Source organism: Mus musculus, chromosome 15, assembly GCF_000001635.26.
Source record: "Mus musculus strain C57BL/6J chromosome 15, GRCm38.p6 C57BL/6J".
Classification (NCBI taxonomy): domain Eukaryota; kingdom Metazoa; phylum Chordata; class Mammalia; order Rodentia; family Muridae; genus Mus; species Mus musculus.
In genome coordinates this window covers 38,584,970-38,605,503 of record NC_000081.6, presented here as the reverse complement: position 1 = coordinate 38,605,503, position 20,534 = coordinate 38,584,970, and the positions used below count along the sequence as shown (strand labels likewise).

Genomic DNA, 20,534 nt, shown 5'->3' with positions numbered 1-20,534 from the left:
TGTTTTAGCTGGCTTATATAACAGACACAAAATTCTGGTACTGGGCAGGTTGTGAACTAGTCTAACATACATCCCCAGCCACATGTCCCCTGTTACTTGCTATATGGATCTTGCTCCCTCAGCCTGTCCTCAGGGGCCACTTCTCCTGGCTATGTGCTCCTGATGCATCCGGCCTCATGGCGGCCTCCTCCTCTCTCCAGCTCCTGTTTCCTCCATTTCCTTCACCTGGTGGTCCTTACCTGAGACCCCCAGCCTAGCAACTGAAACCCCATCTACCTCTATTTTCTCCAAAGGAGAAAAACTATTCCCTAAAGTTGTCTTCTAATCTCTATACATGCCATGACACCCATATGCAACATACATGCACATGTCTACATGTTACAAACACAAGTAAATAAAAGGAGGAAAAACCCACCCACAGTGAATATAATCTACCTGGTGGCTTACAACCACTTGTAACTCCAGTTCCAGAGAACCTTCAGAAGTACCAGGCATGCACAAACATACATGCAGGCAAAACATCTATGCACATAAAATAATATTTAATTTTACTTTTTAAAAAAGTATGCAGGAGGGGCTGGAAAGATGGCTCAGTGATTAAGAGTAAACACACCCATGAAGAAGACTGTGTTTAGTTCCCAGTACCCACATCAGGAAGCTCACAGTTGCTTGTGACTCTAATTCCAGGGGATACCCTTTTCTGTCCCCCTCAGGTAACCACACCCACATGTACATTCCCTGACACACACACACACACACACACACACACACACACACAATTTAAAAACATAGAGTAAATCTCTAAAAAGCTGTAAGGGAAAGCCGGTCACCTGTAACCCCTGTCCTTGAGAGATGGAGTCACTAGAATTGGGAGTTCAAGGCCTGCCAGGGCTACATGAGACCCCGTCAAAACAAAAAAGGAAAACAAAAACGTGGCTGTTGCTTAGTGCTGTCATACTTGTCTAGCATGTGAGGTCGTAGGTTCAATCCCAATACTGAAAAAAAAATTAAAAGACACAGTATAAGACCAAAAAGATGGCCCAGCAGGTAACGATGCTTGGCATCCAGCCACATAATATTTGTGCTATCCCTTTGACCCTGTGCTGGTAGTTTTGCATCAACTCAATGACACAAGCTAGAATCATCTTATGATCCGGCTACACAGCCCAGACTCTCCAAACAAACAAAGAGGTCACAACTGGACAAGCAGGGCTCATCTTATGAACTTCTTAAGTGACCTCCATGAGTTGGAAGTGACACTGAGTGCTTCTGAAAGGGATTTTGATCCTTCTCCAAAAACCAAATGGCTTTGAATGCCTGTCCTAACATTAATCCATGAAGACACCCCATGTTCCAGAAGTAATGAAAGGGTAATTATGGCTCTCTACTTTCACTGTCTCATTCCCTGGAGAAAGTTCTAGAGGAGGGAGGATAAAGAAACCCTCTGTTGGTTAACAGCCTCGAATTTGTGCGTGGATTAACAATTAGTCTGAGTTCGGCGTCTGGGGAGCTGCTTCTCTGGCTTGCTATGGCTGCACTTTAGAAATTAACTAGGAAGGATAAAATGTTCTTCCCGGAAGGAATGTTCTGGAACCCAAGTCATCTTGACACGTTTGAAATCCCTTTCAGAAAAATTTAAAAGGAGACATAATCAGATCTTATGGAGCGATTCTAGCCTTATCACTTCCACCTTTGTTCTGAAGAGGATTAAGTCTTTGGATTTCAAAAATCCTCTTTCTTTATCGCATTATTAATTTGGTAGGTTTAGAAATAGACTGGGCATGGGTAATTCAGGGTTTGGGAGGTGGAGGCCAGAACATCAGGCATTCAAGGTTACAAGAAACTGTCTCAAAAACAAAAACAAAAACAAAAACAAAAACCAAATAAATAGAAAAAGCAAACCAAACTAAAACAAAACAAAACAAAACAAAAAACAAGAGCCGGTGGTTGGCTCGGTGGTTACAGACACTCAACCAGCAAACCCCACAGCCTCATTTCTAGCCCTGGGGTTCCCACTGGCGGAAGGAGAGAACTGACTCCCATCTGTTGTTTTCTGTCCTCCACAGACATGCCATGGCACATATACAATGCCCACCACCAGAAAAAAAACAAGACAAAAAACCTAAGAAACAAAAACAAAATTAGAGTTCAAAATAATGCCTTTTAAAAATAAAAAATTACACTGCCCTTTAAATTTTAAGTATGTTTGCCTCCCAGTCACACCCTGTTAACTTTGAACCTATTACTGTTATGATCTGCTTAATCTTATGAAATATGCATATGCATGAGCCTTAAATACATTCGATGTACTAATGGGTTCTAAGGAGGACGGTTTAGCTTCTATGTTTCCATGAAGTGAAAAGTTACCTCAAAGAAATTCTCTAATTCTAGTCCCATTTGTTCTCTCACCTTTCAGCTCTAGAGTACCCTAAAAGCTGTATGTCTGCCCTTGAGATTCACAAAATGACAGAGGTGTTTCAGTCCTAAACTGCTAGGGCACATGTAAGAAAGACCAAGCCGGATGAGTAGCCTCTCTGGGAGACAGAGTCATTGTTGTAGTCTGTGGTGTACTGACATCCAGCTTGGCGCCAGCTTCTGCATGCACACCCCTACACACACAGTGTTCCCTCCCTCCCACCCCCTCACACACCACCACCCCCCCACACACACACTGCAGCACCATGTAGCCCAAGTTTCAAACTCACAGCTATCGATCATACTTCAGTTTCCTACGTGTTGTGATATACGACCCCCACCCCCACCCCCACTCCCTGCGAGATTGTTTAATGAGTGTGCCTCATTGGTAGAATGCTTGCCTGCTATGTGTAGGCCCAGGGTTGGATCTCCATCATGGCAACAAACAAAACAGCAACAACAAAACAAATAAACAAACAGCAGGGCATGGTAACTCCTTCCTGTAATCTCAGCATCCCAGCACCGAATTGTTCAAGACCAGCCTGGGTTGCATAAGTCAAATTCTGTCTCTGAAAACCAAAATCAAAGAAAAATGATAGAATTCACGTGCCGTACAGCTCACACTTAAATTGCATTTAGTACATTCACAGGGTGTGAATCACCACCACTCTCTAAGTTTAGACTGTTCTCATCACCCCACAAAGAAACCCCGTGTCTTGTGAGCAGTGGCTGCTCGGTTCTGCCTTTCCTCAGTGCTTGGCAACCACGAATCTGCTTCCTGTCTGGGGAAGTCAGAAGGGCTTTTGTAGTCAGAAGCCTGGTGCTGGTTTCACAATGCCCGGTGCTCAACCGGCTCTTTCACTCCCACATCTATCTGGCTCTCAGTTTCTTCATTTGGCAGACGGGTGCTTCTCAGCTGCACAACAGGTAGAAACAGACTGTAACTCAGAGGTGGAGGGCTTGCATGAGATGTTCGTTTCACACTGAAAAAGAAAGAAAGGAATGAAAATGAAAAGAATCCGGGCACTGGTGGCACATGCCTTTAATCCCAGCACTTGGGAGGCAGAGGCAGGTGGATTTCTGGGTTTGAGGCCAGCCTGGTCTACAAAGTGAGTTCCAGGACAGCCAGGACTAGACAAAGAAACCCTGTCTCGGAAAAAAAAAAAAAAGACTATGTGTCCGTCAGCCAGCTGTTTCCACACATGCTATATGCTGCAAGTGTACCCCCAGATGGACACACGCTTTATGCTGCAAATGTACCCCCAGATGGACACACGCTTTATGCTGCAAATGTACCCCTTGGACAGAGCTAGTTCCTACTCTGAGCTGGCTGCTTTTTTCTAGGTGTGCACACTAAATTCTAGAAAGCGTTACTTTCCGCTTCCTGACAGTTCTAACAGTCCACAGTAGAGTCATCTCTGCTCTTGCCTTGGTGAGCCACCAGGTGACTTTAATAATCAGTTCCCACAGGCCAGGGTTTACCCACACCGGAAAATTGGCTTGGTCTACTTGCTAAACAGGATACGGAATACGCTATTGGCAGAGGCTTACAGAAGTTTGTTCAGTGATAGCTCGTTACCCAGTGATTTGGAAGAACATCAAGTCATTTAAGGTTGTTTTATCTACTATTTAAAAGGGAGAAATGCTGTGTGTGTGTGTGTGTGTGTGTGTGTGTGTGTGTGTGTGTGTGTGTGTGTGTGTGTGTGTGTGTGCACGCGCGCGAGCGTGCTTGTGTGCGTGTGATTGAAGTTTCGACCTGTAGGCAATTTTGGAGCATTCTAATACACTTTGCAAAAATCATGTATCAAGCAGGCTTACATTTAAGTATGAGCAGTGAGCAGGGCATGGCGACTTTAATCCCTGCATTCAGAAGACAGAAGACAGAAGGAGGCAGATCTCTGTGAGTTCAAGGCCAGCCAGGGTTACATACTGAGACCTTGTCTCAAAAGATAAAGCATAGCCAGAGGTGTTCAATTCTGATTGCCAATTAGAATCATCTTATTTTACTTGGGTTTTCATTAATTTGTTTATTTATTCACTTTACATCCTGCCTGTCTTGGCCTTCCTCCCTCCTTTCCTTTCAGTTCTAAGATCACAAATCCCTCCCCCTATTACCCCATTTACCTTCTCTAAGGAGAAGAGGAACCTCCCCTTTGGCATTGCCCCTTTGTGGAACATCAAGCAGCATCAGGATTAAATGCATACTCTCCCACAGAGGCCTGACCGGGCAGTCAGGCTAGGGAAAGGGGATCCAATGATAGGCAACAGAGTCTGAGACAGCCCGTTGTTAGGGGACTCACATGAAGACCAAGCTGCACATCTGCTACAAATGTGTAAGAGGCCTAGGTCCATTCCCAGCATGCTCTTTGGTTGGTGGTTCAGTCTCTGTGAGCCCCATGGGCCCAGCTTAGTTGACTCTGTAGGTCTTCTTGTGGTGTCCTTGACCCCTCCAGCTAACTCAGTCCTATCTGCCACTCTGCCACACGTTCCCCATGCTCTACCTGATTTTTGGCTGTAGTCTCTGCATCTTTATCCATCAGCTTCTGGGTGAAGCCTCTTAGGAGACAGTTATACTAGACTCCTGTGGTGGTTTGAATATGCTTGACCCAGGGAGTGGCACTATTAGGAGGTATGGCCTTGTTGGAATAGGTGTGGCCTTGTTGGAAGACGTGTGCCATTGTGGGGGTGGGCTTCGAGACCCTCCTAGCTGCCTGAAAAAAACAATCTGTTCTTGGCTTCCTTTGGGTGAAGATGTAGGACTCTCAGCTCCTCCAGCCCGTGCCTGCCTGGATGCTGCAGTACTCCCGCCGTGATGATCATGAACGCTGAAATGGACCTCAAAACTGTAAGCCAGCCCCAATTAAATGTTTGCCTTTATAAGAGTTGCCATGGTCATGATGTCTCTTCACAACAATGGAAACCCTAAGACAAACTCCTGTCTGCAAGCATAGCAGAGTATCATTAATAGTGTCAGGGGCTGGCTCTCTCACATGGACGGGTCTCAAGTTGGACCAGTCATTGGTTGGCCATTCCCTCAATCTCTGCTTCATCTTTATCCCTGTTCATTTTGTAGTCAGGACAAATTCTGGGTGTAAGGTTTTGTGAGGTTTACTTACTTTTAATTTTTATTTATTTTTATTTTATTTTATTTTATTTTATTTTTTGGTGTTCTACAAGAGCATCAAGTACTCTCCCTCTTTTTTAAACATTTTTATTTATTTTATGAATGTGAGTATACTGTTGATCTCCTCAGACACACCAAAAGAGGGCATCGGATCCCATTACAGATGGTTATTAGCACCATGTGGTTGCTGGGAATTGAACTCAGGACCTTCAGAGGAGCAGACAGTGCTCTTAACCGTTGAGCCATCTCTCCAGCCCTTATTTGGACTTTTAATTTAGAATGAACTACAATCTAGAAATGGAAGACACAGGCTTTTGATCTGAATCTTGAGGATTGTGCCATGAAAAGCTTAGGCCCAGGTGCTGCAGTACACACCATCAATCCCAGGAGACAGAGGCAAGCCAATCTCTGAGTTCAAAGCCAGCCTGGTAGAGAGCAAATTCCAAGCAGAAAAAGCTTAGGTCCAGGTGTGGTGGTTCACGCCTTTAATCCTAGAAGTCAGGAGACAAGGCGTGTAGGCCTCTGAGTTCAAGATCAATTTACAGAGCGAGTTCCAGGACGTCCATGCTTAGGCAATGAAGGATGTAATAGAACAAGGGGGCTGTTTTCCAGCTCCAGCAACCAGCAGAACTCAGCAGCTTTGGCCATGTGGCTCTGGCTTTAGAGTCAAAAATAGAAGGGATTACTGAGACAATTAATGTTTGTTATGTGAACTAAGAAATTAGCAGTGATTAAGAAGAGACCAGCATCGCTGTGGAGAAATCTTCTGGGAAATGTTTTCTGAGAGCACAAAGAAGCTGTGTTCCAGAGATAACCAAGGTTGTACCTCATGCTGCAGCTAAACTTGGTAATGTGTAAGAGTCACCCAAGTTGTACTGGTTTCGAAGGCACGTAAACCAGCCCCAATTAAGTGTTGTCCTTTATAAGAGTTGCCTTGGTCATCGTGTCTGTTCACAGCAATGGAAACACTAACTAGTTATATGGAAACACTAACTAGTTATTGTAGCTCTCTACACAACTGAGGATTACCATGAACACCTGATCATCACACCTCTACATCCCAAGTGCTGGGATCACAGGTATATACCACCACACCTGACTCTCTGGACAGCTTCAAAACTCCTGATTCCTGGATCCCAATCTACAACAAATAGATCAGAATCTTGGTCTTGTTTGCTTTTAATTCTTTAGATGATTCTAGTATCCAAATTTGAAAATTGCCACTATATCTTAGCTATTGTTACCCTGTCTTTGATACAAAATGAAACCCCTCTTAAATGCCAAAGCTCTCTTCCTCCTTGTGTTGATTTCCTTCAGAAGCCTTCATGTCTTTATCAGCAGCAAGATTCCCGAGAAGGGTGTTTGTTACCAGTGAAGGAACCTCTTAACTGCTTGACCAGCTCAGCACAGTGGCCACCCTGGCACTTGTCATCATGTTGTGAGGCACAGGGTTTTCTATCAGAGGCAGGTCACCTGACAAGGACTCACATTTCCTGAACCCACCCTTCTTCTCCTTTGCATCAGTTAGCCGATCCCATCAGACTGAAGTCGAGTTCCCACCAATAGGCTGAGCTACAGTCTTCTACCACCTACTTCAGGGATGAAAGATGGAAGCCGTCCTGGTTGAGCATGCTCACTAGACCAGTTTGAGCCTTGGCAGACCCTGTGTGCAAAAAGAATTGCCTAGCTGAGCTAATTTTGCTTTGTTCGTGCATTCTTTTATGCAACCGGAGGTCATTCTTTGGTTCTAACAATCTCTCCCCGGTTCTATGCACACTGGAAATCTACACAAACACTGCAGAGAGGAAAGGCCCTCTCTGCCTATAGGTTTTAGAAATTATGTCATTGGCTGTATAGCTTTGACTCGCCTCTGGACGGCAAATGCATGAGGATGGTGGTTATAGACAATGGTTAGACGTGGCCATGGAAACTTGTTTGCTACCTATGGTGCTATTGGGATGTGCTATAACTTTTGTGACGTGGGACTTAGTGGAAGGAAGTAGGTCATCAGAGGCATGCCCCTGAGGGGGATATTGTGATCTTAGCCTTCCTCTATATGCTTTCTTTACTTTATAGTTTCGGTCAATGTACTCTTGTCCTGGTGCTTGCTACATGTCAACATACCACAGGGTCAAAGGAAATCTTCTTGCTTTTTATGCTATTTGCTCCGACATTCTCTCACAACCCCAGAAAGCAAGAACAAAGATACTAACCAGTTACTAAACATGCCGGCTAAAAATGGTTTCTGTCACTTGAGAAAGGCTAGAGAGGAAGACAGAGATAAGATAGCCATAAATAGGAGAGCTAGCAGCCAGTGCAGGGTAGAAGAGAGCTGGGGGCTCAGTTGGCAGCAAAACCCAGAAGGACCTGGGAAGCTCAGAGGAAGAGAAATTAGCACGCAGCAAGATAGAGAAGTCTCACAGAGAAGGTTTTGTTGTCTTGTTTTTGTTTTTTGAGACTATCTCCCTTCTTATTTCCAGATGGTCTGGAGCTGGCTATGTAAACCAGGCTGGCCTCCAACTCAGAGCTCTGCCTGCCTCTACCTCCCCAGTGCTAGGTCAAAGGTGTGTGCCACCACAGTCAGCCAAAGTAATATACTTTTAAATGAGCAGTGGGTCACCCAAGAGATCAGAGAGGAAAATTTAAGAATTAAAACTATTTTCAAAAACTTGTTGAAGCTGTGTGAAGTCCTGTCCCTAGCAGAACAAAACAAACAAAACCCAATAACACAAATCTAGCTCAGTAGGTGCAATGAGAGTGTGTCTCAGCACACATTGAGGATGAAGAACCGGCCATGGAGGAAGTAAATGGAAATCTCCATCTTCAGACAAGGGAGCAGACATGCAGAGGCTCCACGGAAGAGATAGTGTGGCATAATGGCTAAGAGCCATACACAGACTCAGCATCGGGGCACATACCTTTAATACCAGCAGTGTTGAGGCAGAGGCAAGTGGATCTCTTTGATTTCTAGGCCAGCCTGGGTTACAAAGAGAGTTCCAGGACAACAGGGGTTACATAGTGAAAAACCCTGTCTCGGAAACCCACCCCCCAGAAGAAGAAGAAGAAGAAGAAGAAGAAGAAGAAGAAGAAGAAGAAGAAGAAGAAGAAGAAGAAGAAGCAGCAGCAGCCATACACAGAGGATATAGTGTCACGGGACTTCATGAGTTTGAGATGAGCCTGGGTAATGGCAATGAGCAAGACACCACCCCTAACCCCTGAACTCCCACACACAATAACAACAATCTTGTCCAACTCTGCCACTCAGCTGAGGAGGGCAGAGCTAGCTAGGATTTTGAGTCTTGCATTCCCTGATCCTCTGCCTCTTGGAACCATGCACTTCTGCAGCGTAGGCATGCTGTGCTGTGATAAGACATTTACTCATTTATAGTACACATTTACATAGTACATCTATATTTCATTCTTTCTTTGGAAAATTTTACAGTTCTAGAGGATGGATCTTATTTTTTAAAAAATATTTATTTATTTATTTATTTATTATTTGAAAGTACACTGTAGCTGTCTTCAGATTTCATTATGGATGGTTGTGAGCCACCATGTGGTTGCTGGGATTTGAACTCAGGACCTTTGGAAGAGCAGACAGCGCTCTGAACCGCTGAATCATCTCACCAGCCCTGAGGATGGATCTTCTACAGTAAAAAAAAAAAAATAAAAAAATATGGCTTTGTATTTCAGCCCAGTATATGCTCTCAGATAAAGGGAACAAGAAAAGCTTCGCAAAACAGCAGCATGCAGGCTTCAATGCCAGGTCTCACTGCTAAAGAATTAATAAATAACATGTTGAGATTAGTTTTACAACCCACAGGCCGACTGGGATCCAATTAAAGAACTGTTCTTTAGTAATGCCTGAGATATAGTCTATTTTAAGGCAGTCGACCAAGCATCTCTGTTTATTAATTCAGGGAGGAGACGGCCTCATCAGGAGACTCTAATCCACGCTGGGTGTCATGACTCAGACCTGTAATCCTAGCTCTAAAGTGTCTGACACAGGGGTGGGGGGTGGCAAGTTCAAGGGCAGCCTGGACTCATAGAAAGGCTGTGTCTCAAAACCCAGCAAGTGGAAATAATCTAGTCCTGCTCTAAGGGGGTTGTTTGTCTAGCATGTGCAGGTCCTGAGTTTGACCCCCAGAAGTGAGGAGAAATCGTAAATCTAAGATTAAAAATCAAAATGCCTTTAGGAGACAAATGTAACAGATATTTATGATCCCAGACTAGGAAAATCTCTGGCTACAGATGTGGAGCTGTAATCCCAGTCCTTAGGGAAGCTGAGGCAGAAAAACTAACTACATCCAGCCTGGGCACCATAGGAGATTTTATTTCAAAACAAAATCAAAACCCAAAGAAGCAATAGTATCAATCATTAAAAGGATACAGTAACATTTTGCTTTTCCAAGACAGGATCTTATGTGGCCCAAGCTGGCTTCAAAGTCAGCTATAAAGACCTTGATCTTCTTCTGGCCTCCACCTTCCAAGTGCTGGGTTATAGCTGCACGGACCTCACTAGGGACTTCTGTGCACGTTTCCTTCTCCCTTCCCTTCCCTTCCCCTTCCCTTCCCTTCCCTTCCCTTCCCTTCCCTTCCCTTCCCTTCCCTTCCCTTCCCTTCCCTTTCCTCTTTCTTTCCTTTCCTTTCCTTTCCTTTTCTTTCCTTTCCTCTCTCTCTCTCTCTCTCTCTCTCTCTCTCTCTCTCTCTCTCTTTTCTTTTTTGACACAAATCTTATGTAGCCCAGGATAGCCTAGACCTTTTCATGGTTTTATGCAGAGGAAGACCTTGAATCCCCTCCTGTCTCCTGTTAGAATTTTAGACATGTGCCATCATGGCTGCTTTTTAAATGTGGTGCTGGAGAATCAAACCCAGGGTTTTACTCAGGCTTGGCAATCAGTCTACCAACTGAGCCACAGCATCAGCTCAGCTTCTTCATTACATATCTTGGAGTTGGTCAAAGATGGAATATGACTCAGACATATTCTTGGAGTTGGTCATATTCTGGAATATGACTCAGACATATTCTCAGAGGCATCACCAGCTCCTGATGTCAGGGCCAGGCCCTGAGGTAGACTTTTAATTCTTTCAGGGGAAAATAATGTGTGAGAAACTAGGCAAGAAGCAAGACATCTCTTGCCACCGCAGAGCTAGAAGGTAGGTGCACAGTGACCCAAACAGTGACCATGCCAGGACTTGGTAACAGTGGAGGTACGGTACTCTATATGGGGGTGCTTGGGGTTGGGGATTTAGCTCAGAGTGCTTGCTTAGCAATCGCGAGGCCCTGGGATTGGGCCTCAGCTCTGAAAAACAAACAAACAAACAAACAAACAAATCAAGGTAACTCAATATGGTGATTGTATGTTGAGAGTGTACTGGCCAGTGAACTGGTCTCGGTATCCACAGCAGCAGCTCAACCAGATTGCCACTGCACAGTAATCATGGCATGTTTCCCGTGCTTCTCGGCTCTCATGGTGGGTTTGGCGCCGATGCTATGACCCACTCATCGATTCTGCGCTGTGCAACCAGTCTTCAAGCACACAGCAGCAAGCACGTTATCAGGAGTCAGCTTCTATAGCAGATACCCCGACAGATGCTCCTTGTTCCCCATCAAGACCCAAGGGAGTTGTTTCTTCAGTGGCTGAGTGGGCTGCTGGCAGGCTGTCAGACCGCATGAGAATTACCTCTGTGGAAAGGAATGTGTTCCTCCAAGGTCAAGCCCAGCTACTGCAGAAGTCTGAATTCGGACACTGGCCAACATGGCCCCCACATGCTGTTGCAAGACTTCTCCCGTGGTGCTTAGTTCATTTGCGTTTCAGATAAACGTTAATATATAAGTTGCTGTAAAGCAAGGGGCACTTGCTAAAAAATATATACATCACTGTTTATATATAAAGTTCAAGTCTGTCGGGTATGGTGGTGCACGCCTTTAATCCTATCACTTGGGAGGCAGAGGCAGGCAGATTTCTGAGTTTGAGGCCAGCCTGGTCTACAGAGTGAGTTCCAGGACAGCCAGGGCTACACAGAGAAACCTTGTCTCCAAAAACAAAACAAACAAACAAAAAAAAGTTCAGGTCTGACTGCTTTTATTTGCTAAGTCTGGGAACACCAAACTCAAGGCAACTCGGTTACTGCCAGCCCAAGAGCCTTCCACGGTTCAGCTGAGACTCATGCCAGGACGTCCATCACATGGTAGCTCCTCCCCTGTAACGCCCACTCCACCTCTCCTCTCTCCCCTCTTCATCCCTCTCTCTTTCTCTGTTTCTTTGTTTGGTTTGGGTTTTGAGATGAACTCTCATTATGTAGCCAAGGCAGGACTGGAACCCACTGTGTAGTCCAGGCCGGTGTTAAGCCTGTGCCTTTTTTCCCTCAGAGCATCTGGTCCTTGGGATGATTGGCGTGCACCACCCCAATCAATTTCTTTTTCTTCCTGTTGTCCTCTTCCCCATTCTTCTTTTGAGATAAAGTCTCACTATGTCCCTCTGTCTGGACTGAAACTCCGTGTGTAGATGAGGATATCCTCCAACAGGTAGAACTCTGCCCTCGAGTGTGGGAGGGAAGGTGGGCACCACCAAGCCTAGCTTACTTTTCTCATCTTTAATTGCGGCAATCTCAAGAGCACTTCTTTTTATTTTTTATTTTAATTTTATTTTACATGGATGTTTTGTTTCCACATATGTCTGTAACACATGCACGCAGTGCCCCTGGAAGCCAGGAAGGAGTGTTGGATCTCCTAGAACTGGAGTTACAGATGGTTGTGAGCCACCATGTGGGTGCTGGGAATCATACCTGGGTCCTGTGGAAGAGCAGCCAGTGTCCTTAGTCACGGAGCAATCACTCCAGCCCCTAGGGGCACTTAAACACCTACTGCAAGCTAACCTCCATCTCAGAGCTGCTTCCTATACAACCCGACTAAATGGTTCTCTTCCTTGCAATGGGATGACCAATGTGTTAGTTTGCCTGTGTCTGAGGGGATCCATGAGTTGATGCATTTTCGATGTACTTTGCATTTTTTGAACAAGATCTAGAACTTGCTATGTAGACAGAGATGACCTTGAACTTTGCATGCCCCTACCTCTGCTCTCATGTGCTGGGATTCCAGGCATGCAGGTCAATGCTCAGTTTTACAATCAATAATTCTAACAGATAAAACTCACGTTAGCCCTGGTGACCAAAATTCACCACTGTTTCTCGTTCCTGTGAAGCACTCAAAGTATATTCGGAAACTAAGCCTGATAGGGTCCATAATCTCAGTACTTGGTAGACTGAGGCAGGAGGGACCCGAGTTCACAGTTAGTCTGAACTAACTGTATCAAGACCATGCATATACGTCATACACACAAACACACACGCACACACCCTAGTATTCAGGAGACTGAGGCTGTGAATTTGAGGCCAGTCTGGACTACATAATAAGATCCTATGCCAGAGAAGTCTCCTCCATGGTAAATATCCCATCTTCTTGTTCACTGCTCAAGCTTTTACATTTAATTTGCATGGTACCTGCCACACAACTGGCAATCAGTGTGTTTTCCAAAGGTTTGAGTGAATACCCTCCTGTAGTATGTGGCATATAGAAAGTGATTGAGAAATGTAGAAACAACCTAAGTATTTGTGTATTTTTCACCCACACTGAACACCAGGTGAAACTCTGGGCCACTTGGACTTCAACCAGCTCTCAGTTAAGATTCTGTGACATTCCCTCCTCAAATTTGATGCTATGGTGTAGCTGAATGGAAATGGCTCCTAATGGCCATGTATTTGAATATTCTGTGGGAACTGTAAGCCCCTCATCAACACTTTCTTCTATAAGTTGCCTTGGTCACGGTAACTTAGCAATAGAAAAGTAACTAAGACAGAAGTTGATACCCAGATTCAGGTATGACTGTGACAAGCCTGACTATAATGTTTTTTGGAAGAACGTGGAAGACTTTAGGCTAGGAAAGGCTTTGGGCTAGGAAAGCAGTCAAATGCCATGAGCAGGGTTTAATGACCCATCCTGATAGGAACTTGGAAGGTAACATCCATGAGGAGAACACAGACTATAGAGGCCCAGCTCAAGAGATCTCAGAGGGAACCATGTTAGCAACGGGGCTAGACACCGTTTTGTTTTAGCAAAAAGAGTGGCTTCGTCTCTTTTCCTAAAAACTTGCCTGAGGTTAAATTGAAAAGCTTTGGACTAGTTTTGTTGGAAGAGGAGATTTCAAGACAGCCAAACACTGATTGTCGAGTGGTTATTAGAGTTCTCACTTATGCAGCTCTCCACAGTGACAGTGAACATGTGGGGCAAAAAGAGTGGAGCCTCAGGGAAACACATGGGGCACAGAGAGAGGAGCCTCAGGGAAACACATGGGGCACAGAGAGTGGAGCCTCTGGGAAACACATGGGGCACAGAGAGTAGAGCCTCTGGAAAAGAGCCCACCCAGCTAGTTTGTGAAAGGAAAAGGCCAAGAGTTTTTCTGGTTTTAAAAATCATTAGTAAATCAAATATTATGCAAATTAATTCCAGGAGAACCAGGGCGCATCCCATGCAGCAGCCTAACTTGCAGCCACTTCTGCCTTTAGGGGCTATGGAATCTTCCTCCCAGCTTGAGAACAGTTGCTGGGGCGAGGTATGGAGGAGTGTCCGGGGTGGAGACCCAGAGAGGCCATTGCATGAAGCTGTGAAGGTGAAGCCTGGATTCTGTTGGAGACCCCAGGATGCTGGAGGTGCCAGAGTCAGGGGATATCTGGCGAGGAGAGCTACACACAGGGAGTGGAAGCAGCCTAAGAAAGAGAAGCATGCTGTAGTGGGCTGAAAGAGCAGAGCGTGAGACTTGCTCTGCTGGGTTCCAGTCTTGCCTTGCTCCAGTATGCGCCCCCTTTCCTCCCTTTCGGAATGCTAAAGTTTATTCTGTGTTATTGTATGTTAGAAGTATTGTAATTTTTTTTTGGCTTGTTTTACAAGGGGGATTATAATTAAGATATTCCCTTGCGTCTCAGAAGAGACTTTGAACCTTGAAACGGTATTGAGACTGTGAGACTATGGGAACTTTTGAAGTTAGGCTAAATGCATTTTGCATTATGATATGGCTACAAGCCTATGAGACCCACAGAGGAGAATGTAGTGGTTTGAATGCGAATGGCCCCATAGGCTCATATAGTTAAATACTTTAGGTCCTATTTGGTGAAAATATCTGGGAAGTATTCAGAGGTGTGGCCTTATTGGTAGGGGTGTGTCACTGGGGCAGGCTTTGAGTTGCCTTTCCACCATCACCTCCTTGAGGCTGAAGGGCAGCATGTGAGCTCTCAGCTTCTGCTATAGCACCATGCTGCCTGCCTGCTGCCATGTTCCCTGCCATGATGTCCATGGCCTCGCCCTCTGGAACTGTAAGCCCCAATAAACTCTTTCTTATGTAAGCTGTCTTGGGCCCAGTGTTTTAGCATTACAATAAAAAAAGAAAAAGTAACTAAGTCTGGAAGTTTATCCCTCAGGAAAAAAAAAAACCCAAAATCAGTGTTTGGGGCTAAAGAAAGGCTTGCTTCTGTGACCAACAGTTGGAGAAGTGAGAGCTTTGCGCATGAATCAGCTTCTCAACGCCAACATGGATGGGGTGGTTATTAGGTGCAGGGTAGGGATAATGAGATACCGTGCAGCAACAATCACCAGGCAGGATGTTCTTGTCTTTTCTGTGGAGATCTTCCAGAGTGAGGTATTCTTTCACTCCTGTGGTCAGAAGTTTCCATGCACTTTGGCTGGTGATATCTTTAAAAAAATTTTTTTTTCAATCTGTGTGGGTGTTTCCTCTGCATGTATGTCTGTGTACCATGTGTGCCCTTGGTGGGACATCAGGTCCCCTGAGATTGTAGTTGCAGACAATTGTGAGCCAGTGTATAGGTGCTGGAAATTAAACCCCAAACCTCTGGAGGAACAGACCGTGATCCTAACGGCTGAGCCGTCTCTACAGTTCCAGATGATGACATCTTTAGCCTTGGTGGAGGAGGAGTGAGTCTTGGCACATTTAGGTAAAACTAACCTGTGTTGTAGTCCTGACAGAACATTTTTTGACTTGTCCAACATGCCTACCTGTGGAGCAGAGTAGGAGCTGCCCCACAGGTTAAGGCAACAAAGGAGAGAGGCATGATAAGAACCTGAGATGCCAAACAAGTTCATTTCTTTCTACTAGCCCATTGGAAATCTGAAAACCAGCCAGAGAAGTCTCCAAGTGCATATCAAATAAGCAGAGAAGTTGTTAGCATAACCTACACAGCAAAGGTGCTCGCCGCTGCAAAGTCAATGGGAAGGGAACATGGATTGCTCAGCTGTGTGACCTCCAAAGTCAGCAATATGCCAGTCAGCCAAGATCTGGAAGCTAGAGGAATTAGGGTCTCACTTAATAACAGTAGCGGAGAGCGCTAGGCATGGTGGCACAGGCATTTAATTTCAGTAGATCTCCAAATAAGAGGCTATCCTAGTCTACAGAGCAAGTTCCAAAGTTCCAGAATGGGGATATAGAGGAGGCGATATACCCTGTCTCAACACCCCCCCACTTATACTTCCCCCCCAAAAGAGGAAGAGATCTTTTTCTCATAAAGTTTGGGAAGGCAATTTACTGACATTTATTCATTTATTATAAAGGATGTAAGGCAAGAATTGTCCCCTAGAAGAGATGCATGGGTCAGGTACAAGACATAGAGGGATGTGCAGAGCTGCTGGTGCTCTGGAGTTCATCACATCTGTACAGAGCTGCTGGTGCTCTGGAGTTCATCACATCTGCTGGCCAAGAGGCTTCTCTTATAGTTCGGTGCTGAGACTGACAGGAACCTTGTACATCCTAAGCCTGATGGTGTGCTGATCTACACACCAGCATCCCCCTCCCCCCACAAAAGAAATCTTGCTGTCGTTTTGAGACAAGGTATTATCATATAATAAGGAAAATTGTGGGACTAGAGAGATGGCTCAGCAGTTAAGAGTGCTTGCTGCCAAATCATGAGAACTGGAGTTCAGGTTCTGTCCCCCACATAACAAGGCAGACATCCCTTGGATGCCTGTAACCCCAGCTCCAAGGGTGGAGGGCAGGAAGACTGCTGAGCTTGCTGGCTTCTAACCTAGTCAGCAAACAGGAGCTCTGGGTTCAGGGAGAGACCTCCAACCCAAAGCAATAATAGGAAAGTGATAGAGGAAGACACCTAACAACAATCGACAATGATAGGCATTTTCTCTCCCTTGGCCACGTTAGACCAGATTAAAAGGAGATAAAGGCAGGTTCATCAGGAGACAGCTATCGGGTAGGTTCACTGATCTCACAGGTGGAGGTCAGTGATGTCATACATCCAGACTGAATCAAGAGGAGTTTATAGAGGTTAGTCGAGGCATGATGGTGTGCCAGCTAGGAGCTGGGATGGTGTCCATACATGGTCAAAAGCTGAGCCCCTGGGCAGGCACTCTTGGGAGGGTTGCTGGAAACGGAGATGAGGAGTGATGACCTGTTAGCCTGGAGTTCTCTCTGTGAGGGTGGGGTTTCCTGGCTTGTGCAGGGATGAGCACCGGTCAGCCCAAGCATGGTAAACATGGCTCTAGCAGACCTCGCCCTTCTCTCCAATTCCCTTTACCTTCCTAAAAACTGCTAGATTACATTCCTAAAGCTAGCCGCCAAGGTCTTTTCCCTTATTTGGCCAATGCCTCCTCCTGAGGCTGACTACCAAGGTCCAGCTATCAAAGTATTGAAGTTCAGCAATCAAAAGCCCCCTTTGGGTCACCTAATTAGCATGCCTAATTAAAATTAAACACCTCATCCTAACACAAGGTTCCCCTTGCACCTTTATGAACTGCCGTTCTCCCATGTGCCACATCTGTCTCCTCTCTATCCAGAGGCAGTCCTTCATTGCCCCCCAGGACAAATACCCCTCCCCTTCTCCCCCCATCCTTTACCTCCCGTCTTTGTCTCTTATTCCTTGTCCTCTGTTCCTCTGGAGCAAATATACCAGCACACATCCTAGCCCATCCTAACAAAGACTTCCCCCTCTTCTCCCCCCCTCCCCCCTTCCTTTTCTTCCTTCTGTATTTGAAGGCAGGGTTTCTGTGTTTTAACTCTTGTCCCAGAACTCACTTTCTAGACCAGGCTAGGCTGGTCTTGAACTCTCAGAGATCTGCCTGTTTCTCCCTCCTGAGTGATAGGATTAAAGGTGTGCACAACCACTGCCTGGCTCCTTTTTCCTTCTTAAGAATTACACCTGCCAGGCCATTTGCTTATGGTTTTCTGCCTGAGTCAGGAAGAACCTACTTCAGCTTTTCTTCCATGTTTTATAAAGGATCTCTCTGTGAAAACAGGTGTTTGGGTGTGGGTTGTGACTAACCCCAGGTTTGAAATGGAGCCTGTCTCCCTTGGTGCTAACATGGAAGGGGGCAATTTTATGAGACCTCACCCCTAAACAGAGAACTACAGGCAACTAAGGAATTCTGGGAGAAAGAGAGAGATGATCCCCCTAACTGGCTATCCAGTACCCACTGGCCAGTCCTGAAATAATACACATACAAGCAATACTAAGGGGACTGACCATCTAATTTCAAAAATTGGGGGAAGAAATAAGGAAGAAAATGTGAGTGGTATTATCGTAGCTTTGTGGTCATTATGCTGGTGAGCTGCATTTTCTCACATGGAACTTTCCAGAAGCCTGTTCTTGGACAGCTGGAGGAAGCTGGAAAGGCCCAGGAATGGATCCCAACCTAACTGGGTTCCTCCGTCAATGAGTCCATCTGGTTTGGAATAAACCCAGACGCAGAGTTTAAACAGCAGGGCTTCCCGGTGGGCTGCAGTAAAGGCTGGACTGCACTTGAAACCCACCTCACTCTTTTCCACATTCTGGACCCGCACCTACGAGTTGCCCTTTGGAAGTATTGCCTCGATATGGTTTCCTTGTCTCCTCATCTCAAGATCGTTCCCTGGAGACCCAGAGTGTAAGTAAATAAACAACAAGGAGTTGTGCTCAATCCCTAAAGAAAGGAGCATTGTGATAGAGAATAATGTCGTAGGAAGCTACTCCAGGCTGGGAGGGCAGGCAAGGCGATCTAAGGAGGGGCTGCAGTCAAGAAGGTCCCAGAAAAGGCAGGGGAAGGGAAATCTAAGGCAGAAGGAATGCAACGGGCACAGCGGAGCTGCTCCACTGCTCGGTATCAGTGTTCTAGGGCCGGGACAAAGGCACTTGAGGGTGCGCGACAGGTGCTGATGGCACATGGAAGTTAAGAGATGCTCAGGCAGAGACTTGCAAGCTGTGCTAATGATTTTGGAGCTCACCGCAAGTGACTAGAATACTGCGGGTCTTCAGCTGAGGTGTGATGTGAGATTTAATAAGTAGTTGCTCTGCCCAGTTCATGCAGGGTATGTGTGACAGGAGCCACAGCAAGAGTCACCCGAGCAGCACAGTAGCCAAGGAAGAGGCAGAGGAGGTGATGCCTGGTGATGCCCACGGAAGCGGAAGTGAGGGAGAAAGGTGTATTCTGGGAGGATGGCTGGGGTTCCATGCATATTAGCCAGGGGCAGCTAAGAATGATGCGTTAGGTTTTTAGTTTGAGATAGGTTGCCTGGGAAGGAGCCTTGATTTGGAGACTTAAGAGCCTATGTTCAATCTAATTCTCTCCAAACAGTGGAAACTGAGGCTCGGGGAAGCTGAATAGTGGGCTCCAATTTATCACTAGTACACGCAGTGCTAGAAAATTGAAAACCAGCTGTAAATACTGATCTAAACCAGTACTTAACACACTGGGCTTTAATACTTAAAGGCTCTTAACCCTGTAAGTCTTGGTGACCTCAGGCTGGCGATTTTCCTGTCTCCGCCTCCCAAGTGCTGGTAGTAATCCAGATACCAGCCACCAGCCACCATGTCTGGCTTTAAGTGTGACTCGGAAGTTACTTAATTCACACCAACATGGGCTGCAGAGCACCTAACAGCCTCATCCCACTGTGACAGCACAGCAATGCCTCTTCAAAGCTGTGGGGAGCTACGTGGAGAACCAGGGCCCTACGGGGAGATCCAGGGCCCCGCAGCAGGAACCCCAGCCTCCTCTTTTCCTATGTTCCCCTTCAGTGCTAGCTTGCCAGGCCCCTCCCAATTGCGCAGCCCTCACTCCAGCCAGGATCTCTTTGTGCCTTTTGCTGAACACAGCAAGCTCATTCATGTCTTTGTCAAAGGCACAGGCTGTTCCCAGTCTGGGGGACAGAGAGTGGGGTTCCTCAGCACCCATTGCCTTCTGGCAACATCTAGTCTGCCTTCAGTACTCAGCTCTAAAATTAGTTTCCTTGTGACATCTCCCCTCTCTGGGAAGTGTTACTCACCTCTTTGTATTCCTCATGCTCTGTTGAGACATGTGCTATGGACTTAGGTAGCCCCATCTTGCAATCAAGGAAAGTGTGAGCCTCTATACAAGCATGCTGTAGGAAGGGGCATAGGGCTGACAGGCTGGGCTCCATGGCCCTACTAAAGCTGGGTGGTGACAACGGCTGATGCATCGATTACAGGTGGTGTCCGGTACATGAAGGGCCAGGTCAAGGCCACCTGGGTCGTTTTAATTTAATTCTGAAACTTCTCCTTAGTGAGGGTCTTAATGTGTCTTTTCTTTGGAACTTTAAAGAAAGATCATGGCAGGGAGTGAGTGATGTTACTTGCCTACCCCACCCCAAACCCCACTTTTATTTTTTCAAAACAATGTTTCTCTGTGTAGCCCTGGCTGTCTTGGAACTCACTCTGTAGACCAGGCGGACATTGAACTTACAGGGATCCGATTGCCTCTGCCTCCCAAGTGCTGGGATAAAAGGCCTGCACCTCTGCCACCTGGCTTCACACCCTTTTTTAAGATTTATTTATTTATTGTAAGTACACTATAGCTTTCCTCAGACACTCCAGAAGAGGGAGTCAGATCTCGTTATGGATGGTTGTGAGCCACCATGTGGTTGCTGGGATTTGAACTCCTGACCTTCGGAAGAGCAGTCGGGTGCTCTTACCCACTGAGCCATCTCAC

At 45.9% G+C, this 20,534-nt stretch overlaps 2 long non-coding RNA genes across 2 annotated transcripts in view; both read left to right on the top strand.

Moving 5' to 3' along the window:
- Positions 1 to 3,217: 3,217 nt before the first annotated feature.
- Gm41309 overlaps positions 3,218 to 20,534 on the top strand; it is a 33,755-nt gene continuing 16,438 nt past the window's right edge. The window contains exons 1-2 of the long non-coding RNA XR_875194.2: positions 3,218 to 3,342; positions 5,167 to 5,260. This is a non-coding gene — a long non-coding RNA (predicted gene, 41309). The remainder of the gene's footprint in view (positions 3,343 to 5,166; positions 5,261 to 20,534) is intronic.
- The window catches only part of 2310043O21Rik (RIKEN cDNA 2310043O21 gene), a 45,591-nt gene continuing 35,626 nt past the window's right edge, over positions 10,570 to 20,534 (top strand). Inside the window, exons 1-2 of the long non-coding RNA NR_045757.1 lie at positions 10,570 to 10,696; positions 18,190 to 18,476. This is a non-coding gene — a long non-coding RNA (RIKEN cDNA 2310043O21 gene). The remainder of the gene's footprint in view (positions 10,697 to 18,189; positions 18,477 to 20,534) is intronic.